General features: G+C 39.3%; 2 protein-coding genes across 3 annotated transcripts in view; one reads left to right on the top strand and one right to left on the bottom strand.

Moving 5' to 3' along the window:
- Positions 1-10,688, top strand: part of CHID1 (chitinase domain containing 1) — a 768,611-nt gene extending 757,923 nt beyond the window's left edge. The window contains exon 14 of the transcript XR_010086094.1: positions 10,679-10,688. The gene's annotated coding sequence lies outside the window, so the exon portion shown is untranslated. The remainder of the gene's footprint in view (positions 1-10,678) is intronic.
- Positions 1-22,700, bottom strand: part of TSPAN4 (tetraspanin 4) — a 528,357-nt gene that overhangs the window by 288,854 nt on the left and 216,803 nt on the right. The gene's annotated exons all lie outside the window — the stretch shown is intronic.

The raw sequence follows: 22,700 nt of genomic DNA, 5'->3' as shown, positions 1-22,700 counted from the left end.
AATTTATAGTCCCAAAGGCATGATCTGGTTCTAAGGTTTAAAGACTGTATCAAGCAGTGCTTCTTAAGATAGCCGTCTCTGACAAAAAAAGTTGATGCCAAACACTTAATAACCTAATATTTGTATAACTGGCATTGAATACATTTGAACAGAATTTGAATAAATTAATTTTATTAGTCAAGAACTAGCCAGGTTCCCTTCTTGATACTCTTCTCAGTACCCACAGGGAAGTCTTTATGTACTCCACTCCTTCTAACCATCATAGAATGACTCAACGCACTCTAAATTACTATTTTTGTTCTTGTTTATAATTTCCTTTGTAACAGTATTCATGAAACATGCTCTTTTCTTGAATTTCTATATCTTTATGTTTTATGTAAACATAAGAATAATATCTAGATCATTTTAAAATAAACAGACAAATATCCAAACCTCCAAATTTTTGTTGGGAGTGGGGGGGCTTCTTAGGGTACTATTTCATACTGTATTTTATACATGCTGTAGATGTATGTGTGCTTTCATTTGGGTTATATATCATTCCAACGTGCCTCATTGTACTGCTGTCATGGTATGCACATGAATGGCCCACCATAAGTAAAAAATAGTCACTCAATACTTTGTATGCTGTATACAAGAATAAAACACAGCCAGATCTAAAACACTGATGCCTCGTAGTCCTTCTGTGCTACAATGTATTTTAATTTTAAAATGCATCGTAGATATATAGTATGTCTTGAATGCAAGGCAGTATAATACTCTTTATCTATGTCATTGGTACCTACTACTGTTTTGGTATCGCAACTCTGGGTGATAAAGCATGAGTTACACCAAAATGGCCAACATATTGATGCAGAGAGCTTCTCATTCCCACGTTATTCTGCACTTGCAAATGTTGGGACAATGCAAGCAAACTTGGCTTCTTTCAGTGATGCTTCGGCCCTCCAGATGTTTTGGACTACATCTCCCAAAATGCTCTTGCAGCCATAATGCTTGCAAAGCATCAAGGGAGATGTAGTCCAAAATATCTGGAGGGCTGAAGGTTCCTCACCCCTGGTTTAGAGACACAAGGCTTCCCAGACATGCATCCTAAAAAATGCCCAATGGAGGTACCAGACCGATTTGCGTTCTTCTGGTGCCTGTTCTTGAGCCCACCCTGCTACTTGTTTGCCTTTTGGATCCATCTTACACTCATGTTAAGCACATCATGTAGCACATCTTGGTTCTGTACATGTTTTTTAGATATCAGAATCCTGACTTTCCACACAGTCTATAAACTTTCATCACTTACATCAGCTTACCTAACCAATGGACTGCTCCTCGTCATCATTCTTTTTAGACCACTATTGTCTTTTATACACAAGGCTTATCATCTTCCCAATTTTTGCTCTAGATCTCCTAGACTGTTTTATTTTTACCTTACTCTGGTTTGTGTTGGTCTACAAACTACTACAAATGTATTACTGCCCTACTCGGGTAATGACGACTCATAAGGGTGTGATCATCTTCATTGCATTTAGTTCCAGTTCTACAGACACAAAGTCCTGACAATGGATTTACATAAGCTATACAATCCAAATGTCATTTTAAAAAATAATAATAATAATAATTTGGAGACTCGCGCTATAACACAAGCTAGTATCAGATTATTACAATCATGTTACTGTGATAGAACCAGAAAATTATATATATACGTGTGCAGTAGACGCATGGGAAATGAATGCTTAACACAAGCAATTTTCCCACCTAATGTCAGTGGAAGCTGTGCTAGAAATTACAATACCTGCCTTGGTGCAGAGAGTAGTATTTATAGGTAATATGTGTCTTGAAGGTGAATACAGTATTAGAAATTCCACTGTCGTCTTGAAGGGTCTTTGAACCTGCCATTTTATCTTCATGTGTTACCAATGGAAATTAGATTGTGAGAATACCTTAATAATGTTCCACTAAATATATAGTACACATGCTTATTGGTGGGTATTAAATTAAAAATAAAAAAAAATAAAAAATTAAAACATAAAAAAAAAGGAAAAAAATATTTATACAACACACACACTATAGACATATCTTAACTGTAACGTTAGTATACCAGTCACAAATTTATTTATTTGGACCGATCATACTAATGTTTTAGGATAGTGGTTCTTGCTGTGAATATCCTGGGATTATTTAATTTTGTTCCAGTTGGAACATGAATAAAATATAGACCCCTGGAAGTGCCTAAGGACCATGTTACGAAGTTCTGTTTTAGAACAACGAAATTTTTCTAATCTGATGGATAATCTGCCTTGATTTATCCTACCACCTTTAACACAGGTCAAGTATTTTCGGATGGTGGAAAAATAGATCTATTAATTGAACCCGTAGTGTAGACTTGAAGTAGTTATCCCATAAATACCGGAATTTTACACATTTCTATATGCCATTATTAGAAATGAGTCATAATTTAACAACAACAAAAAAAACATTAAAGTGCAAATAAATAAATTCAATTTAAGAGGTAATTATGTTTAATGTGTGTTTAAAAGCAGTGTTTTCTTTACCATGAATTTCCTAGCTTTCAAAAATAAAGGTTGTCACCCTACAGTTAAAAGCAGGTTCCATAACAACCAATTTGCACTTTGAAGACGACAAACACAATATTAAGTAAAAGCTTTAGAGTTTATTAAATGTGTTTTCCTTTCCTTTGAAATGTTTCACAGGTTGTACAACTCCACTCCTGTTACAACACAGTAAGCAGACCCCAGAAAGTGTCTGCAGTTTTGTCATCCTAGACCCTCCCCAGTAACTTTAACCTATACATATAACATTCAATGACAAATCTCTGACTTAAGAAGATGATGAATTACCGTATTTATTTTGGGTTTCTTTATTTTTTTCCCTTTACCCCCTTTCTTTCCTTCTATTTTTTCATGGATTGATTAGGGAAAGATAGGGACACAGATAGGATAAGGATACGGTTTTGATAGAGAGAGGAGTAGAGAATTTTTGTTACTGAGAAGATAACGGTAGGGTTATGGTAGGGAGAGCTCTTATGGTAAGGTGAGGGATAGGCCTAGGGCAAGTTATGGCCAGATATGGGTTTTTATAGACAATTAGATCCCCTTTAGTTCTTCTTGCCTACTATACGATCTCTATACATCTTTTAGATTGTTATTTTCTCCCTTCTCTCCCCCCCCCCTCCCTTTTTTTTTATTTCTCTCTTGTGAATTGGAGGTGGTGTGAATTTTTTTATTTATTTTTTGTTATTTGTCAAGTGTTATAAAATTGTAAAGAGTTGTTTTCTGTAAATATGCTAATATGTACATATGTTTGTTAATGTAATCTTTATTCAAAGAGAGTTTGTAAAAAAAATGATTACTAAATGACTAAATTAAATCATATGTATACTTATTTACATTTTTTTTGAGACTGCATTGAAAAAGCAAGAGACCCAAACAAATGCATCGTGCTCAGTCCAGATAAATATATTGTAAACAAGTATCTTCAAGTAAAAAGACGCTAAAAAAATAATTCAACAAAATACAGTCTCTTATTTGTGAAAAGCAATTTTCTTGTGCAAGTATAGCAGCACCTATAACGTGCAATAACCCATAAAAGTTACACTAAAAGGTGCGCTGTGTCTTTAAGATGACAATGTGACTATCACACAACATATACAATAGTGTAACAAAGTAAAGTGCATACAACAAAGTGCAATGAGCTGAAAAATGCTGGTGAAAAGTACTAGAATATATGTGCTCAGATCATGAACTGAAGAAGTTGTGGGCGAAACGCGTCATCACGCAAGGGACACGTGTATCGTCATCACGTGCGCTTTCTGAAACTCTGCCACTCCCAGTGGAAGTATCGTCAACCCAGAGAACCGTGGACGTTGGCGGTCAACTAGGGACTTTGCGACACTGAAAGAGAAGACTTTTCTTCTTGTGGAGGTGTTTATTTTGCAAGATGTATTTTATCTACAATAAAGTTGTGGAGGATTCTGTGCTGCCTCTTTGTGGATGACCATATTGGAGTCCTATTAAGGAGTATCTAAATGCTGACAGTTTGAGCAGACTCTTTTCTGCTCTATGCTTGTGAGTGGTAATTTTTTGGTTTTATAACTCGTTCTACATGTTTACTTGGCAATATTACACTATATGATATTGCATCAAATTACCTCACTAGAGGATTTATGATATTGACCAAACTAAGGAGGACACAAACAAAATTGGCACTATATGCAATTGTTAATGACTTGTTCCACATTGCTAAAGTACATACTTAATACATATTCCTAACTATAAAATTTTCTGAGGAATATTCCTCAGACCCCTTAGTGGATACACACTTAAATGAAGGAAGGTCAGAACAGAACATTTCGGAGGGTACCTTATATATAGAGTGAAGTTTAAACTCGGAAGTTAGAAAATTGCTAAATTCCAATAGAACGCTCAGATGTATATAACTAAAGTAGATACATTTCTGACAATGGAAACAGGAGATGTAATAAGTAGAAAGTTAACATTTCTATGATAATACCCAATATACCGGATGTATCATACATACCCTGCAGGTATACTCCTGGTCCAATACCTCAGCTATTGAGTCAAGTCTTTAATAGCTTACATTTATATGTATTAAACTAAAATTGAATCAAATCATGAAGGAAACCACACATAGTGCCCATAACAGTAACCAAGATAGACCAACCATGTTTGGGTGCATCTCAGCTGGTGCTATCTGCATTTAAGAGTCCAGAAACGTACGAACCAGACTCCATTACAGGTGTTGATCCATGTGTAATGGAAATAAATATTTCAAATGAAATACACTGAAAACAAGGATTGGCGTAAGTTCGTGGTCACATTGTAACTTCTTTTATTTTATACGGTAAGATAACAAAACTCACATAACAGAACTTTCCTGGCATTGCTGACCCAGGTCAGGTAACTTGAACCGGCCTTTAAACAGTCTGAATACACCAAATAAAGATTAATACGATTTGCACTATTTATCTACGCAGACATTTCAGTTCTTGTTCTTTTAAATGATCAATAACCACAGAATCTGACCAAATGTATGTGGTTAGCATGTCAAATTAGATTTCCCATTCAAGTCATCCACAACCACTGCTTGAATTATATGTAAAGTCAAGTAAACATCAACAGAATCACCCCAGACAAACATTGGCAGGATAATTGCCTGTACGGCAGATATCAAATTACTTTCAACACCGCACCTTTTACAGGATAATATCTTTCGAACACGTCAGCTGATCAAATGTCTGACCTGTATGGGCTCTCCTGGTTAACTGTAAGCAAGGTTACTGTAAACGTGGAAAATCATATAGCAACAAGCAGCTCTGCTTGATTGACTTCAATAAAGAAGATATCAAAGAAAGAGTCTCCTTAATGCTCAGAGTCAAGAGTCAAAAATCTAGCGCCGGCAATGAAACTGTTAAAAGAAAAACCTCTCATGTCTCCCCTTTAATTACCATTTCTCTCGTCTCCTAATGCTCAAAACCGACCTCCACAGCCTGCGTTTATTCACGGATGAGTTCTATATAATTTTCAAAGCAGGTGCACTTTCTATTCCAAGCCTGCTCAGGGGCATAGAGTGAAATCACCAAATTATGCAGATGGTAGGATGGGAACACCTGAACATCTTGCAAGAGACAAAAAAGGCGGAGGTAGGCCCCCTTATATTACTGGGAAGTGCAAGTCCCAATTACAGCCAAGAAAATCACACAGAGACCATGTTAACCTGCTTGTTTGAAGCAACTTTTGAATTTCTTAGGCCCATCTAATCTGTCTAAGAAATAATCCTGCCTTGACATTTTGTTTCACACCGGCACATAAGCACATGTGAAGTCCACCTTAGAAGACACATTGCGGATTATTCACTAAACATCAAATTGCAGTGAATTCAAACCAAGTTGCAAAATACAGGATAACATAGATCATTTAGAAAAATAAAACGCAGCTCGGCAATTTTAGCCAATTTTTTGTAATTAAGTCTTTAGTGAATAAACCCCACAATTCTGAGGCAAACACGTTCACATGTTCGTATCCTCTGACGAACGACTACTACCTACATACTTTATATATGTCCACTTTTTATTGGAATTTGCAAGTTTTATTTCCATTTAGAAAACAACAAAATCATACACCTCTTCACAGATTGGTAAACAGTGTCACTGTGGTGGCTTTATAATACAAATTCTCTATACATGCTCCATCGCCATGCCCTGGTAGCTCATGTATTGTGATTAAATCCCACATCCTGTTTAGTCTTGCATGCAGTGGACACCTCCTGGCATTCCATCTGCTGTGCGACACAGTAGTCATCATACCACCCAGCTCTACAAATGGAGATCTGTATTCTAACGGCATACAAGATTTTTGAAAACTATTAGCACGTAAAGAATGTTGGCTGCCTGTAATCTAGCAAACAATGTAGTCCACTGCAGTGTGTACAAGGGGTTGAACATCTCATCAACTTCCAATATTTATGATCTGATATGACTTCCTGGAATACTACGCAGATTTTGCCAGTTTCCAGGCAGCTCTATTATCTCATAATTCACCCCAATATATTGATTTTCATAGCCCCAAACAGTAAGAATGAAAGCATTCACTCTAATAAAGCTGTAAAAGAGATTGCTCCTCTAACTCTACATCCCAGCCAAGCACATATTACTTACGATAAACGCACATGTCCAGTAAAAAAAAAAAAAAAAAAAAAGCATGGCTTACTGTACCGCAGTGGGACATCCCTGATATGGTACAAAAGTTATATTGATAAGAGTTACCTATCAATGTACTGCTTCTTTAAGGTATTATAGAAATAGCTTAAGGACCAGCCTTACAAAAAAGGAATTCTTTCATGGGGGTCCACTTGACTTTGGCAGCACTTGGAGAGATGGCATATAGCATTGACTTCCATAGAAATGTAACATCCAGTGGACACCTCCATATCGCAGTGTACATGAACGGCAGGATCAGACCAAATTATGTTGGAGATTCAAATGCTAGACATCAATACATATCAAGATTTGCATTATCTGCCTCGTTCTGCAGGCTTGTGTTGGCATGTATGTAGTATAATGTCTGTATTAATGTGGTGTGCCACTGGTTGATGTGTTTTTCCAAAACCCCCATAATTCTGTTATTTAGATATTTGTTTGCCATGTTTTTTTTCTGTTTTGTTTTTGTTTTACAGCCATATAGCAATATAGGTAGGCTAGTAATTTTTAATTTAAATGGTACCGATCATTTTTAGCCTGAGGCTTTTTACTGGGCCCCACACCACAGACGTATTTGGATTATGTTTACTTCAGCTAAAGTGTCCCCATCGCAAACTTGTTTCCAAGTTACAGAAAACAATCAACAGTCTCAGCTGGTTCATTTCAAGTGGATGATTGGGCCAGTTATATAAATCCAGCAGATTCAAAGCTCATTCATTCTCAGGTCGATGTCCCTTTTAAAGAGTACCTACCAGTTGGTCCAACATTGCTGCTATCAGAAAACAATGTAATCATTATGTGTGAAGTTAGACAGTGTGAATTTATCTATATACATACAATAGCTCCAGGCTCATTATCAAGTACTTATATAAGGATATCATCTATACAATTTGAGAAAAAACATGAACAAAAAGACAAAATACTACCCTTGTGTAAGGGCTGCCTATAGGACAAAATATGTTAGAATTGTTTCTAATAAACCACCGTCTACTTTTGAATTCCAATTTTCATTTAGCATTTTTGTCCTCTGTAGCACTTTTAGATCGCATTTTGTCACGTCCACAATTTTCTTACTTTTTTTTTTTTTTTTTTGCTCATAATAATGTCCAAATGTATACCTTTTTTTCTAATGACTGCAGGACATAGTCTGGTAAAAGGCTGACACGATTTTGCTAAATTTAGTTGGGATTCCAAAACTGTTTTTCATAACAGGAAAAGTGATTCAGTACACAGCAAAAGCAAAAAGTGACAAACAGAAGTGCAGAAAGAAAAAATGACCGATAGTCGTGTCACCCGACTTTTTGATCAATGCTCAAAAAGCAGTCAGGCAGCTGTACGTGTCAGTTTAAATAACTGGGTGAAAGATTGAGCACTGCTGTTAAAGAAACTAGAAGGTGGTTGAGCGTGCCAGTTTAAAGGACCAAGGAGACAGATTGCTAGAATGATGTTTCGAAAATCATTGAGACAGGAGCCTCATTGTTCCGAGGATGTGCATGGTGGACATTATCAGTGTTACTTTAGAGATGCAGAATGCCAGCTGGAAAGGCATCTCACGATTACAGAAGTTGTGACAGCTCTGAAAGGGACAGGGCAACAGGTGTCACTGTCAAGAGAAACAAGGTAGCAGAATTCTAGAGATGGTGACGGATCATGAAGCATTCTAGATTAGAGGAGTTAGGTGACACAAAAAAAGAGTCGTATAATTTATAGTAGCAATGCACAGTGCATGAGAAATATTGGCCTAGTCCTTATTTCCTATATTTTTCCATATATGTCATGCTTGAATGGTTTCAGATAGCCAAAGAAAATGTAATATTGTCAAGATAGTGAGACCCAACACGCAGAGTATATCCAGAGATAAAAATAGCATAACGTATTGTAAGAAATTGATATACAAAACTGCAATATTGTACATAACTTTCTGTGTATGTGACTGGTTTCACAACTTGGGGTCATCTACTTGATAACAGTGTGATAAGGATCAAAGCTTTCAGTTGCATTTTTAGCACCCGGCTAAAACTAAAGCTTACATCCCTCCAGCAGTTCTCCTGCCAAACAGTTTTCCATGCATGTTTTTAGGAGATCAGAAGATCAGAGTAATTAACATCTAGGTGTAACCAATCAAGTATGTCTTTTTCCCAAGCCACCCTGTCCAACCTACATAGAAATCAATCCTAACTGGTCACTTCATGCAGAATGTTATAGTATACCTGGGGGAAAGAGATCAAAGAAAATGACTTATGTAAAGATATGACTCCCTGGAAAAAGAGTGTGGGATTAACCACTTTTTGGAAGGTGAAAGGGATTCTGGGATATTTATTTAAGGACTGCAAGAATTAGTCTTTAAAAGGACAACAGCCAAGGAGGTCGGTCTCTTTTTCTTCGTCTCTTTTGGGGAGGACAGCGCAGCAAGCAGTGGTGCCATGATGAACTGAGAGAGACTGTGCCAGACTACCAAAGATGAAAGTGCAAGGGGAAGGTCTTCATTTAAATGTTTAAGTATTGTCCTTTTTCTATGTATCTTTTGGTTTTGGACTGGATATGGTTATAGTGTGTATGTTCTTTTTAGGATCTGTAACAGTATCCTAAATCAATATTAACAAGACATTTTTATACACTTGTATTTGTGTCTTATTTGTCACACATACCCTAAAAGAATAACCTTGTAAGAGGGTCATCATTTCTTGCAGTATACTGGTCCTTAGGGTAACAGGGCTTTATGCAGATACACAGAGAATAGTCATGGACCAGAAATAGCAAGAAACAATAGCCATGTCAAGGATTACAGAAAGGAGAGTAGTCAACAGCAGCTGAGAACAGAACCAGAATAATCAATACAAATATATGACACACTATTTGGAACTACTAAGAACCACAACAGGGCATAGAACCAAACCTTAACTAGCTACTTAACTTGCATTTTAATTAGGTAGCCACACCCCCCAAAAATGCGGAAATTCGGCGTCATGGTGTCGTCAGGCACGCATCACATTATAAAAGGGGAAAGATTGTAAGAAAACAAGAGTATAATGGACACACTAAAAGGGGGAATGCTTCCTGTGGGGTCTCCACAAATGGAGGGTCAATCCCTGGTTACATCAAATGGAAAAGATAAATATCCAGGCACACCTGGGGTTTCTTCTAAAAGGCATTCTTTTATTAGGAACAAAAAAGTGGAGACAACGTTTTGTCTCCTTGCTGAGCCTTTATCAAGTCTTTCGGCTCCTCTCTGAGACTTAATAATGGCAAGTCATAGCTGGTTTAGAGCTATGTGGAAATCGACAGAGTCGTGAGAAAGGTCACAGGTAGGTATGAAACCTCCAGGAGGGCGTGCCTAAATGTAGGGAGCCTTGACAAATATTACACAAAGAGAGCCCAAGTAAAAACAAAATTCTGTGTTTAACCCCTTAAGGACCAAACTTCTGGAATAAAAGAGAATCATGACGTGTCACAAATGTCATGTGTCCTTAAGGGGTTAAATTGTATTTTAGGAAAAAAGTTACCAGTCACCAATTGGCCCTTTCTTTAACAAGTAACTGTCCCCTTAGTTATGCAATCAACCGGTTTACAAAATTCTAATGATAATTGGATTAATTTAGAGCATAATCTCTCAGGCTTGATTACAGCCAGACCAGAAGAATCTAAACATGACATATGTAGAACCATACAGCAAAGTGAAGTAGGTTGCAAGGTCACAACACATAAAACAAAAGCATTTCCTGAAAAGGTGAATAAAAATCATTGTTGAGATATATCTTTATGGATAAGGTTGCCAAGCAAAACTCTAAATCCATAATCTAGCCATAATCTAAAATGGAGATACCTTGAAACAGTGGTGAAGTTTCCGAAGAGTGACCAGTCTACCAAAATTAATCCAACAGGCACAACAATAATTCATCAAGAAACTCAAAAATCCACCCAAGGCAGCATTTCAGGATATGGATACCTCTCCAGTGAATACTGGAACATTCTGGAGGCTATAGGACTTGTTATTGCTAGCATAAAGCAAACACAGCATTTAACAGTAAGAATATCATACCAACAGGCAAACATAGTGGTGGTAGTATGAGGGCATGTAAACCTTGTTCTCCACCAGAAGATTCTGAATCAGAATGTCCAACCACCAGTCCATAATCTGAAGTGTACTTGTGTTATGCAGCAGGACAACGAATCAATACACAAGGGTGAACTACCTCAGAGTGACTCAGGGTTTTGAAGTGTCTTACTAAAAATACAGACTTGAAACCCAATTACAAACAAGTTCAAAAACATGCAAATGTTGCTGAACTACTGCGATTCTGAAGAAGAGAGGCCAAATGTATGCACAGCGTCATGGAAGACCTATCACCAACTAGATTATTACTTTTTCACACAGGTTCGGTTATTGTTGGCTAACCTTTTCCTTGAATAAATAAAATAATTATTTAGCATTAGCATTTGAATTTGTGTTTTACGCAGCTTCTCTTTGTTTTATATAAAATTTTATATCAAGACCGGACACTACTCAGTAAACAGAGGAAATCAGGATGGAGACACAGCTGGATGGCACATCTAAATATACAATGTTAAAGAAACGGGGCTACCTACACATTGTGACAAGATGCACCATGCTATAGTAAATAGCGGGCTGACAGAACGGCATGTGTGTGATAATGTTAGACTAACAGCGTAATAGACAGCTCTTCGTATTGTTTTTAAAGATCAGTGTAACGCACAGCACTAAGATTATCAGACACAGAAATTAATGACTTCTAGCAGTGAACGGGTGAAGGATAGCTGTGAGTGTCACTGTTACCTCTGATGTACATGTCTGTTACAGACAGGGGTGTACATCAGTATTATACATTTCTGACTGTTCTAACACTAGAATGAAATATAGCTCTGGGCATCATCATTTAAGCAGCGGAGGATTAGATAGCGGAGTGTGTTAACATTCAGGTGACCTGTCGCAGCTTTTAAACAGTGGGGGAACATTTAGTGTATATCGGCATTATAGTTGCAAAGCTAAAGATAGCTGTGTGGATCAACACTGAAGTATTAGTGGCCAGCTGTGTGCAACAGCCTTCTAGGGGCAAGGGGTTAACAGTCGTGTGCACAAATCGAATAAACGAGAAAGTCACTTGTGGAGCATTAGCAAGACAAATAACGGTGCAGCTCACAGGGCACAACATTCAGAATGAGGAAAGATGGCTAGGAATTGGTCAGTAGGAGAAGCTTAGTGTGAGAGATAGCTCTGTGTGTCACTGCAAGATTAGCAGTCATTAAGAGAGCAGAACCAGGACTGGCGGATGGCTTCACATCCCACCTGTTACAGAACGAAGATGAAAAATGTTTACGTCACCATGTAAGAAGATGATGAGAGCCTAATGGGAAAATGTCCTGATTAAGAAGCGGGTGCTCAGTGGCACGTATAGGCGCGGGGTGGGGGCGCAGACGTCTAGAGCCATTTCCAATTGACCCCACAAGCTGAGGAGGTGGCTGCCACATCTGTTCCATCCTTTGAAGGAAGCATCCACATGCAATTCACACAATCCATTACTTTCATGCACTTTTAATGAAGGCACCTGGATTAATGTCTTTACCAAGACCTTATGGTTACTTTCAGTCAACATTTTACAGTAACTTCCCTGAAGCAAAGTAATATGTATCACACACGGCAGAGCAAGGGCTGCAAACAACACGTTTATAGGTGGATATTGTATTTGTGTGTGAATTTTAAAAAGAGTGATACTACCGCTTAGAGGCGCAGTAAATAGCCTGCATTGTCAAGCCACAGAGTACAGGCATTGCATGTTTTGTAAACGTACATAGTGCCCCCTAGATTAGGGGAACCATATTTTAAAGATTAAATTGATTACATTTATTTTTTATACATGCAGTAATCTAACCACGTAGAATCAAAACAATAATTTATTCGGTGAATCGAGAATTGTATAGAAATTATCAAAAACATCCAACCCTGAAAAATTCCATAACTTGTATAATATTAAAATTCAGCTGTTTAGAGGGGGAAAACATCTCAATTTGACAGTTCAGTGAATAGCTCCAATAGTGTGACCTGCCATTGGACTGTAAAAGTCCAACTTCAGCAGTACTCTGATAATCACATTAATAGTAATAACATTGATAGTAAAAGAATACATATATATACTGGAAATTTCTCCATGTATCAAAAACCTAATGCAGAACATACACTTTTGGAAAGTTAAACAAATTGTAATCCATATAAACGAAAATGTTATAATGACACTGACTATAGCACATTTAAATAAACACTATAGGGTCAGGGACACAAACATGTATTCCCTATAGTCATAGGCGTGCGCATGGGGTGTGCCGGGTGTGCCTGGGCACACCCTAATCCCCGCGGCACGCCTATGTATTGAGTCCTGCAGGAACAGCGTTCCTGCACTTTTATTTGAGCAGGAACGCTGTTCCTGCGGGCACTCAGTGCCCCCAAATGCCCCCTTCCGGCCCCCATGTTCCCCCTGTCATGGCAGGGGGGGCAAGAGGTGAAGGACAACCCCCCCCCCCCCAGTCGGATGCCTGTGTCCATCTCAGACGCGGTGAGAGAGCTGTGTGCTCTCTGCTCCCTCTCGCCGCGCGCTGTTTGCTGATGCTGGGAGCCGGAATATGACGTCATTTTCCTGCTCCCAGCTACAGCAGACAGCCCACGTGGCGAGAGGGAGCAGAGAGCTCACAGCTCTCTCACCGCGTCTGAGATGGACACAGGCATCCGACCCACTGGACCCCAGGGACAAGTCCACGCCAGCACTCCAGGTAGGGAGGCTGGGTGGACATTTTTTTAATAAAAAAAATAATTATTTGTATGTGTGTGTGTGTCTGTGAATGTATGTGTGTGTGTGTGTGTGTCTGTCTGAGTGTGTCTGTCTGAGTGTGTCTGAGTGTGTGTGTCTGTGAATGTGTGTCTGTAAGTGTGTCTGTGAATGTATGTGTGTGTGTCTGTAAGTGTGTCTGTGAATGTATGTGTGTGTGTCTGTGAATGTATGTGAGTGTGTCTGTGAGTGTGTGTCTGTGAGTGTATGTGTGTCTGTAAGTGTGTGTCTGTGAGTATGTGTGTGTCTGAGTGTATGGGTATGTGTGTGTGTCTGTGAGTGTGTGTGTCTGTGAGTGTATGTGTCACTGTGAGTGTATGTGTGTGTCTGTAAGTGTGTGTCTGTAAGTGTGTGTCTGTGAGTATGTGTGTGTGTCTGTGAGTGTGTGTGTGTGTCTGAGTATGTGTGTGCACGCGTATTTATATCTGTGTGTCAGTATATATATACACACACACACATGTGTATATTTTTTTTTTTGGGGGGGGGGGTGGGAAAAGAGTTCCCACACTTTATTCCCCAGGACTTCTCTGGAGATGTCCGGATCTCCCTTGACGGCTCACGCAGAGTCGGCGCTATCTGAGTGCCGGCCTCCATGGGCTGGCGGGGAGATCAAAGATCTACCTCACCAACCCACAGCAACACGGAGGGAGGCAGGAGAGGACCCGGGGAGCTCTAGACAGCAGCTCTGCCAGGTTCCTCTCACGAGATCTGAGCATTGCCACGGCAACACTCAGATCTCGCGAGAGTTAACTCTAGCTCCGCAGGCTAGAGTTCACTCTCCACTGGACCACCAGGGATGGCACATAGCAGGAAGGATCCCCCCTCCCTACATGAGGTAGGGAGGGGGGATATTTACTAATCAGCCCCCACCTCCACAATCCCTCCCAACATACAGCCCACACACACACACAGCACATAGACACATACAGCACGCTCACACACACAGTACACTAACCGCACCCTCACAAACACACACAGCACCTTTACAAACACACAACACCCTCACACACAGCACACTAACAGCACCCTCACAAACACACACACACACAAACAGCACCCTCACAAATACACGACACCCACACACATCACACAAACGGCACCATCACACAAACGCACACATCACACAAACAGCACCCTCACACACAAACACCCTCACACAGCACACTACCAGCACCCTCACACACAAACAGCACCCACACAAACACCCTCACCCACATAGCACACTACCAGCACCCTCACCCACACATCCCACTAACACCACCCTCACACCACCCTCACACAGCACACTAGCAGCACACACACACAGCAGTGTATGTGTGTGTATATATATATATATATATGTGTGTGTGTGTGTGTGTATATATATATATATATATATATATATATATATATATAGTAAAAATAGAATAAATATATACACATGCGGCGTGTTTGTGCTTTAGGGTGCACACCCTAATGCAATAGGCTGCGCACGCCTATGCCTATAGTGCAGTGGCTCCCAACCCAGTCCTCAGGTACCCCCTAACAGTCCAGAATTTGAGGACTGCCAATTTGTGTCTAAGGAGTTTTTAGAAAAGGGGGAAAAACACTTTAGACACAACATTGTAATCCCTAAATCCTGGACTGTCAGGGGGGGTACTCAGGGACGGATTTTCCTATAGGCTAACTAGGCTTTAGCCTAGGGCCTCAAGATCAAGAGGGGCCTACATTCAAATTCAAAAACAGTGAACACTAATACACTGAACCGAAAATAAGGAGAAATTCTACGCATATGATATGACCAGTGGCGTACTAAGGGGTGGGCGGTCCGCCCTGGGTGCCACTTACTAGGGGGGTGCCAAGGGCAGACTGCAATGCCCCTCCTGCCGCGATTGCCGAGACCGGCGGTCTGCAGCTCCGCAATGTGCAGAGCTGCAGACCATGGATCTCGCGTGTACTGCCTAATCAGAGCGTTGCTGCGGGTTACCACGGCAACGCTCTGATTGGGTCTCACGAGATCCATGGTCTGCAGCTCTGCGGAGCTGCAGACCGGAAATGAGGGCCACCGGACCACAAGAGACCCCACCGGACCACCAGGCAGCCCCCACTGGACCACCAGGGATTTAAGGTAATTTTTTTAGTCACCCCCCCTCTCCTCATCACCCCCTCCCTCTCACAATCACCCCCCTCTCCTCATCACCCCCTCCCTCTCACAATCACCCCCCTCTCCTCATCACCCCCCTCCCTTTTACAATCACTCCCTCCCTCTCACAATCACCCCCCTCTCCTCATCACCCCCTCCCACATCTCGACTTTTTTTAAATGTATTATCCGTGCCACATTTTTTATAAAGGTTAGTGCAGTCGGTCTATTTTACACCGAGAAAACGACTAAGTCCCATTCGAACTGGACTTAGTCTCCGCAGTGTCGAAGTAGGTACGGGTCAGCGGTGTTCGTGCAATTGGGTAGCCGCAAACAGTTCCATAGATTTGGCTGCACACATCGCTGACCGCGTTCGAACAAGTTAAAATGGCCGCCGCCACGTGTTCGTTTGTCGAATGGCGACGACTTCGGCACTTCAACGGCTTTGGCACTTCGACTGCATTCGAAGTGCCAGTTTAAAAGTTGTAACCCTGCTCCAAAGTATTTAAAGGGCCAGGAACAGCATACAAAAATCCATTATGCCCAAATGTAAGTCTTAAAGGGCAATACATTCCAGGGCCATAGTCGCTGGGCAGGAGGCTAGCGATAAGTCCTCTCCAATGCCCAGTGGCAAATGGCAGTTTGTCACAAGAATAAACAGCAAAAACGTTAACAATTGATTATAAAAGTAAATGCAACAAGCATGTTTGTAATTAATCATTCCAGGATACCAGAAATAGCAGCTTTGATGGGGCAAAAGCAGCAACGTTTCAACCCTACTGGGTCTTTATCAAGCTTGATAAAGACACGGTAGGGTCGAAACGTTGCTGCTTTTGCCCCATCAAAGCAGCTATTTTTGGTATCCCGGAGTGCCTGAACCATTCTTTATTCTGCATATCTTGGAAGGGAGGCCTGGCCAGCCCTGGTTTCAGAGTACCCAGGTTACTTGGTGAGTGCGGTATCCAGTGCATCTCTGTTATTGATCATTGACATTATCATCATCTCCAGGAAATAAAATATAAAAATATACAACATTAATTTTTTATAATAATATAATGCAACCTATACATAAATAAGCTTTAAGTTATAGTCTTGCTGCATATTATGTTTTTGTCGATATGGCCCTGGTGTCTTTGGCACTAAACGTGTACCAGTTCAGGCCTACTATCGTCCATGGCTTTCTTTGCCTAACCTGCACCACCACTAACAGCTCAACTAAGCCCCAAAGTTCCCTGTGCTTGGTAGCGGACTCAGCAGCAACCCAGGATATACTAACTAGCTTGTTCCACTGGCAATACACTTCAATGAATATGGCTCCTTGGCATGGCTTAAACTTGCATGAATTCCTACCAAGACCTCAGCAAAGAGACAAGACTCACGCCTATTGTTTGCAACTTGTAAGATCTTGAGGTAGACTATGGAATTCTATTGCAAAAAAGTAAAAACTTGGGTATTGGTAATCGTCCGCTAACCTGGTTTCAGTCATGTGTCTCTGATCCATCGCAATATGTGTCCATTTCTGACAGCGCCTCCTTCCATCCCTCTCCCGGTCACGTGTGGTGTTCCCCAAGGCTCTATACTTGGCCCCCTATTATTCCCTTTATTTTAAAAAAATTATTAATAAAAACATTTAAAAAAAAAAAATCACATTTAGGCATCAAATCTAAATCATAGTTACATAGTTACATAGCTAAAAAGAGACTTGCGTCCATCAAGTTCAGCGTTCCTCACACTGCTGTTGATCCAAAAGAAGGCAAAAAAAAAAAAAAAAACCAGTTTGAAGCACTTGCAATTTTGCAACAAATTAGGAAAAAAAAAATCCTTGTTGACCCTAGTCAGATGGCAGTCAGATTAATCCTTGGATCAAGAAGCTATTACCCTACATTGAAAAATTATATCATTGAATATTCTGTTTTTGCAAGTATACATCTAGTTGCTGTTTGAACATCTGTATGGACTGATAAAACCACTTCTTCAGGCAGATAATTCCACATCCTTAATGTTCTTACAGTAAAAAAACTAAAAAACTTTTCTTTGCCTTAGACAAAATCTTCTTTCTTCCAGTCTAAACGCATGACCTTGTGTCCTATATAAAGACCGGTTTGTGAATAGATTTCCACACTATGCTTTGTATTGGCCCCAGATATACTGTTATCATATCCCCTCTGAGGCGTCGTTTTTCTAAACTGAAGAGGTTTCAATTTGTTAACCTTTCTTGATAGCTGATATGTTCCATTCCTTTTATTACTTTTGTAGCCTGCCTCTCCACTTTTTTTAGTGTCATAATATCCTTCTTTAGAACAGGTGCCCAAAATTGCACAGCATATTCAAGATGTGGTCTAACCAGTGATTTATAAAGAGGCAAAATGATATTCTCATCCCGAGAATGAATGCCCTTTTTCATGCATGACAATACCTTACTGGCCTTAGCCACTGCAGATTGACATTGCTCATTGTTGCATTGTTTGTTGTCTATAACAATTCCCAAGGCCTTTTAGTGTGTTGTTATCTCTAATTCACTTCCATTAAGGGTATACGTTGCTTGTGTATTCTTTACGTAGAAGTGCATAACTTTGCATTTTTCATCATTAAATTTCATCTGCTATTTGAGTGCCCAATCCCCCAATCTAAATCCCTCTACAGCAAAGTAATAATCTTGCTCACGTTGTATTACTTTACAGAGTTTTGTGTCATCTGACCACATTTCATTTTTTCAAATATCTAGGTATGTTGCTCGACTCCAATCTATCTTTTGGACTCCACATCAAAACGTTATCCAAAACCAGGTGCCCTGTACAGAAACAAAACCTGCCTACACCCTGCCGTAAGGAAACAGATTGTGCAACAAATGCTAATGCCGGTCATTAAATATGGGGATGTAGTGTATGCACCTGCACCACAAACCGACCTTCATAAACTTAATACATTGTATAACTCGTTCTGCCACTTTGTGCTACAATGTAATTACATGACCCACCATTACAACATGTTAAAAGAGCTAAATTGGCTTTCATGGGATTCCAGACGTACTCTATTTTTTCATTCCCACCTCCTACAATCTCTGATCCAGTGCCAGCACTTTATTAAGTATACCGCATTATGAAAAGAAATTAGCTCGATCCTTACTTTCCTACAGAGCACCGCAATTGTGGAACAACCTCCCAGTCAAAAAAAATAAATAATCTTCCACACTAGATTAAGAAATCTCTGTAAACATATCTCAATACACCTGCAATCATGATTAATTATATGTCTTACTTGTTCTTTGTTAAATGTATTTTAATATTATTTTGTATCCTTAATATTATACTGTACCATATGCTAACAATACAATGTTTGTAGACCCGGACATACTAGAAAACGAATGAAATCTCAATGTATCCTTCCTGGTGAAATATTTTATAAATAAATAAATATTGTGTAATTGTCCAGTGAGCTTTGTGTAGTTGTAGAATACTTTACTGTGTTGTATAGAAATATTGCTGCCCTGCAGTTTCTGACAAACCATATGTGAGCAGATGAACATGGTCTATTTGTCAGGACTGCCTTATGTAGGTCAAAGTGGCTGGAGGTGCTATTTAAGAATGCTGAGAAGAAGAGAGGAACTAAAGTGTATACTATGTTTTATCAAACAGAGCATTAAACAGATCAAAAATGGTCCTCCAGAAACACACAACTGGTGGATCATCTAAAAACAAAGACTTTAGCCTTCTTGGTTCTCCACAATTCTATGTTTAATAGATAACCCTCTATTTAAAAAGTATTTGCAACAGGACAGCCTCTGTAACTTTCTGATGCTAAGAGAGATGATTAATGAACCAAAATATGAAGGTAACCATATTTCTATACTTATCATGTACACCGCAGCAATATCAGTAAATATTCCTTTTTTTTACGAGCTAGACAATCTCAGGGTCATACTAAACCTTCCACTTTCATGTCTAGACAGCCATTATCAGCCTTAGGACTACTGTGTTCTTACTCGTGCTTGAAACAAACATTTAATTTATGTAAATAATAAAGACTATAGGTCTGTGAGTGGGATTACGGTATTTAGATTTCTATTCACAATATATCTTCTGTCTTTCAGTCTATGTATAGAGTGAATGTAGGTGTTAATGGAAACCGTTGTATGTTTTGGAAGCCCAAAACTGCTGACTGATTAGAGATGAGTAATTGTGCTCTCTTGAGACAAATTACATACATTTGCATGAAAGCATTATGGGAGGGTATTTATCAAGGTGAAGCAGGTGCTATTCTGGGGCGAAATGCTCAATAATGAGCAATCGCCATGGCAACTTGTAGAACGTCTCAATATTGAGTCCTATCTTCCAGATTAGCACTTTGACCCTGAGAAATTCCTCTGTATTTTTGCAGAAAAACTAAAACCATAATAATGGAAAATCTAATATTTATGGTTAGATTACACTACATAGGCAGCAAGGAAAATGGATTACATTCACAGGAATAGTATATAGAACTGACACCTTTTCATTTTAATTGCTAATTACCCTTGAAAGTCAAATAAAATGTCTGTTAACATAAGCGGTTACATCTGACAAGATGAATAATACTGTTTAACCAGAACATCTATACTGGTGGTGTTTGATCTTGGTTTCCCCAGCTTAATTGTACCTCGGCCACTCAGCAATTCTCTGTCCCTGGCAGCCATCTTGTCCCTGTAGTGAGGTGTATTGTTTCCCAACCGAGAAAACGCAGGCAAAATGCAAGCTTTATGTAAATAGTGAAAGAAAATTAGGTTACATTTTCACCCTAGGGAGACATGTTTAATAGTAAATTTGTTAACATAGCATTTAATTAGCCGAACTTTTCAGAAGGCAGTGATTTCCTTTTGATCTTAGTCTGTGGTGGTACAGAGACATTTGAACACTAGAAGTGGTCCAGCCTCCTCTCATGCCCCCCTTCCCCTCCTCCTGCCCCCTCCCCCTCCCACTCCCCCCACCCCCTCCCCCCAAACCGCTATTAAATCTGGGAGCAAGGCTTGCAAATATAGAATCTTTAAACTCTAAGTTTTTTTCATGTTCCCCAAATTTTCTATCGCAAATTTAGTCACCTTCATTACCTTCGAGTACTCTTCAACTTGGCAGACGAATTTGACGTTATTCACTCTCAACTGAAAAATTTGAGCCAAATGGGTTCCTGTTATTTTCAATACGATCTTATTGCAGCAGCGAAATTTGGCTGAAAGTATCTGCAGAAGATTCAAACAGCAAGCGAATGTCTTACGAACACAAAAAATGCACTCCTAAAACAAGAGTAGGTCTGTTGTATTGTTATAGGATGGGTGGTTTGGTGTAACTTCAAAACTAATGGAGGTTTAGGGTTATGGATGAGCTCTGCCTGCTCTGTATCAAAACAAATTAAGGGAATTTAGTTGTAGTTTGGCAAATAGCAAACTTACAGAGATCGGGATAAAAATGTAACAGCTGAATAAAAAATAAAAAAAACAACAAGCAAATGGAAGTGCTAATATTATTGACATAACCAAATGTGCCTTATATGAATAGCTAAACAGGTTAAATTGCAAAGTTTCTGTGCACTTAGATGTGTCAATCTATTGGCTGGCACTTCCCAATATTCCAAAAGATTTTCTCCTTAGTTAAGCTAAGAGAATAGGACACATCAATGTCTACCTAATGGCAATATACATAGTGTAGATTGGATTAACCATATTAGTCCAGTAGACAAGATGCCAAAATACCAGAGTATTGCAGTATGCAGCGATACCTTTTTTTATTGGACTAACATAATATTTAAAAGACAAGCTTTCGAGAGTTTTCCTCTCTTCCTCAGGTCTGAAGCAATACTGATCAATCTGATCGAGTTTAACACTTAAAACAATGGAGGGCGAAAATTGAAAAAGAACTCTATAAGACATTAAGATGTGTGTTTATATAAAGTTTTGGTAGTGTGTGAGAAAGCCAGAGTCTACAATGAAGGACTTAATATAGACTCTGGCTTTCTCACACACACATCTTAATGTCTTATATAGTTCTTTTTCAATACTCTCACTTCACCTTTATTGGATCAATTTATTTACATACATATTTTCAGCTATATATTTGCATGCCCTGCTCTGCTGTTTTGTTTTGTTTTTGTAATTGTACTTATTTCATTTTTTTTTTTTTTTTTTTTAAAGTGTGGGTTTTTTATTTTTAACTAGCTTATTGACTTTCCTCTGTTTATTTACTTTTTCTGACTATTCTAAGCCAACATGCACCTTTCACTTTCAGGCACATCTTCTGCTATTTATGACACCACCCTCACCCCGCCTCCCTCCCCTCCTCTAACATCAGTTATTTTAGGTGTTAAACTCGATCAGATTGATCAGTATTGCTTCAGACCTGAGGAAGAGAGAAAACCTTTCGAGAGCTTGTCTTTGAAATATTATGTTTGTCCAATAAAAAAGGTATCATTGCATACTGCAATACTCTGGCATACCTATTCTTAGGCATGTTAAAATGAAAATCTCCAAATCAGACTATTTCTCGTAGAATTAAAGCAGGGATCAGAAAATAAAGTATTAAATCAATAAAAACTGCAATGCATGCTCACTTTGCGCAGGTCAGACCCCTGATAGATGGAAGCTGTGCTGTGATTGTTCAGTACAGTGCCACAGCAAGTTCAGGAGGCTGAATGAGTTATTGTGCGCCACCGGTCAGCGCTTCTACAGTTTATAAGTGATTCATGGTATTTGCAAATGTATCAAAGGCTTTATTTTTTAAAATAGAAATCAAAGTAATTTTCACACAGCTCAATTTGCAAAGGACATAATAGCTCAGATATTATAATATCCGCACATCCTTCAATGATGTGTGCCTCAAGGGCTGGAGACTGGGAATACTGTTTAAAGCCATCAAGGCCAATAAACAATTTAATAATACAAAGAAGACGAGTAGAATGTCACTCACTGTACCAGCAGTGAGAGACAATGTATTTTCATGTGCAATCGATAGAGGAGAACATAACTAGGTCCCCCTCTATTGATTTCTTGTTAA

Source organism: Pelobates fuscus, chromosome 12 (genome assembly GCF_036172605.1).
Source record: "Pelobates fuscus isolate aPelFus1 chromosome 12, aPelFus1.pri, whole genome shotgun sequence".
Taxonomy (NCBI): domain Eukaryota; kingdom Metazoa; phylum Chordata; class Amphibia; order Anura; family Pelobatidae; genus Pelobates; species Pelobates fuscus.
Note: the sequence above shows the minus strand (reverse complement) of the source record. Positions and strands in the feature narration are given on the sequence as shown.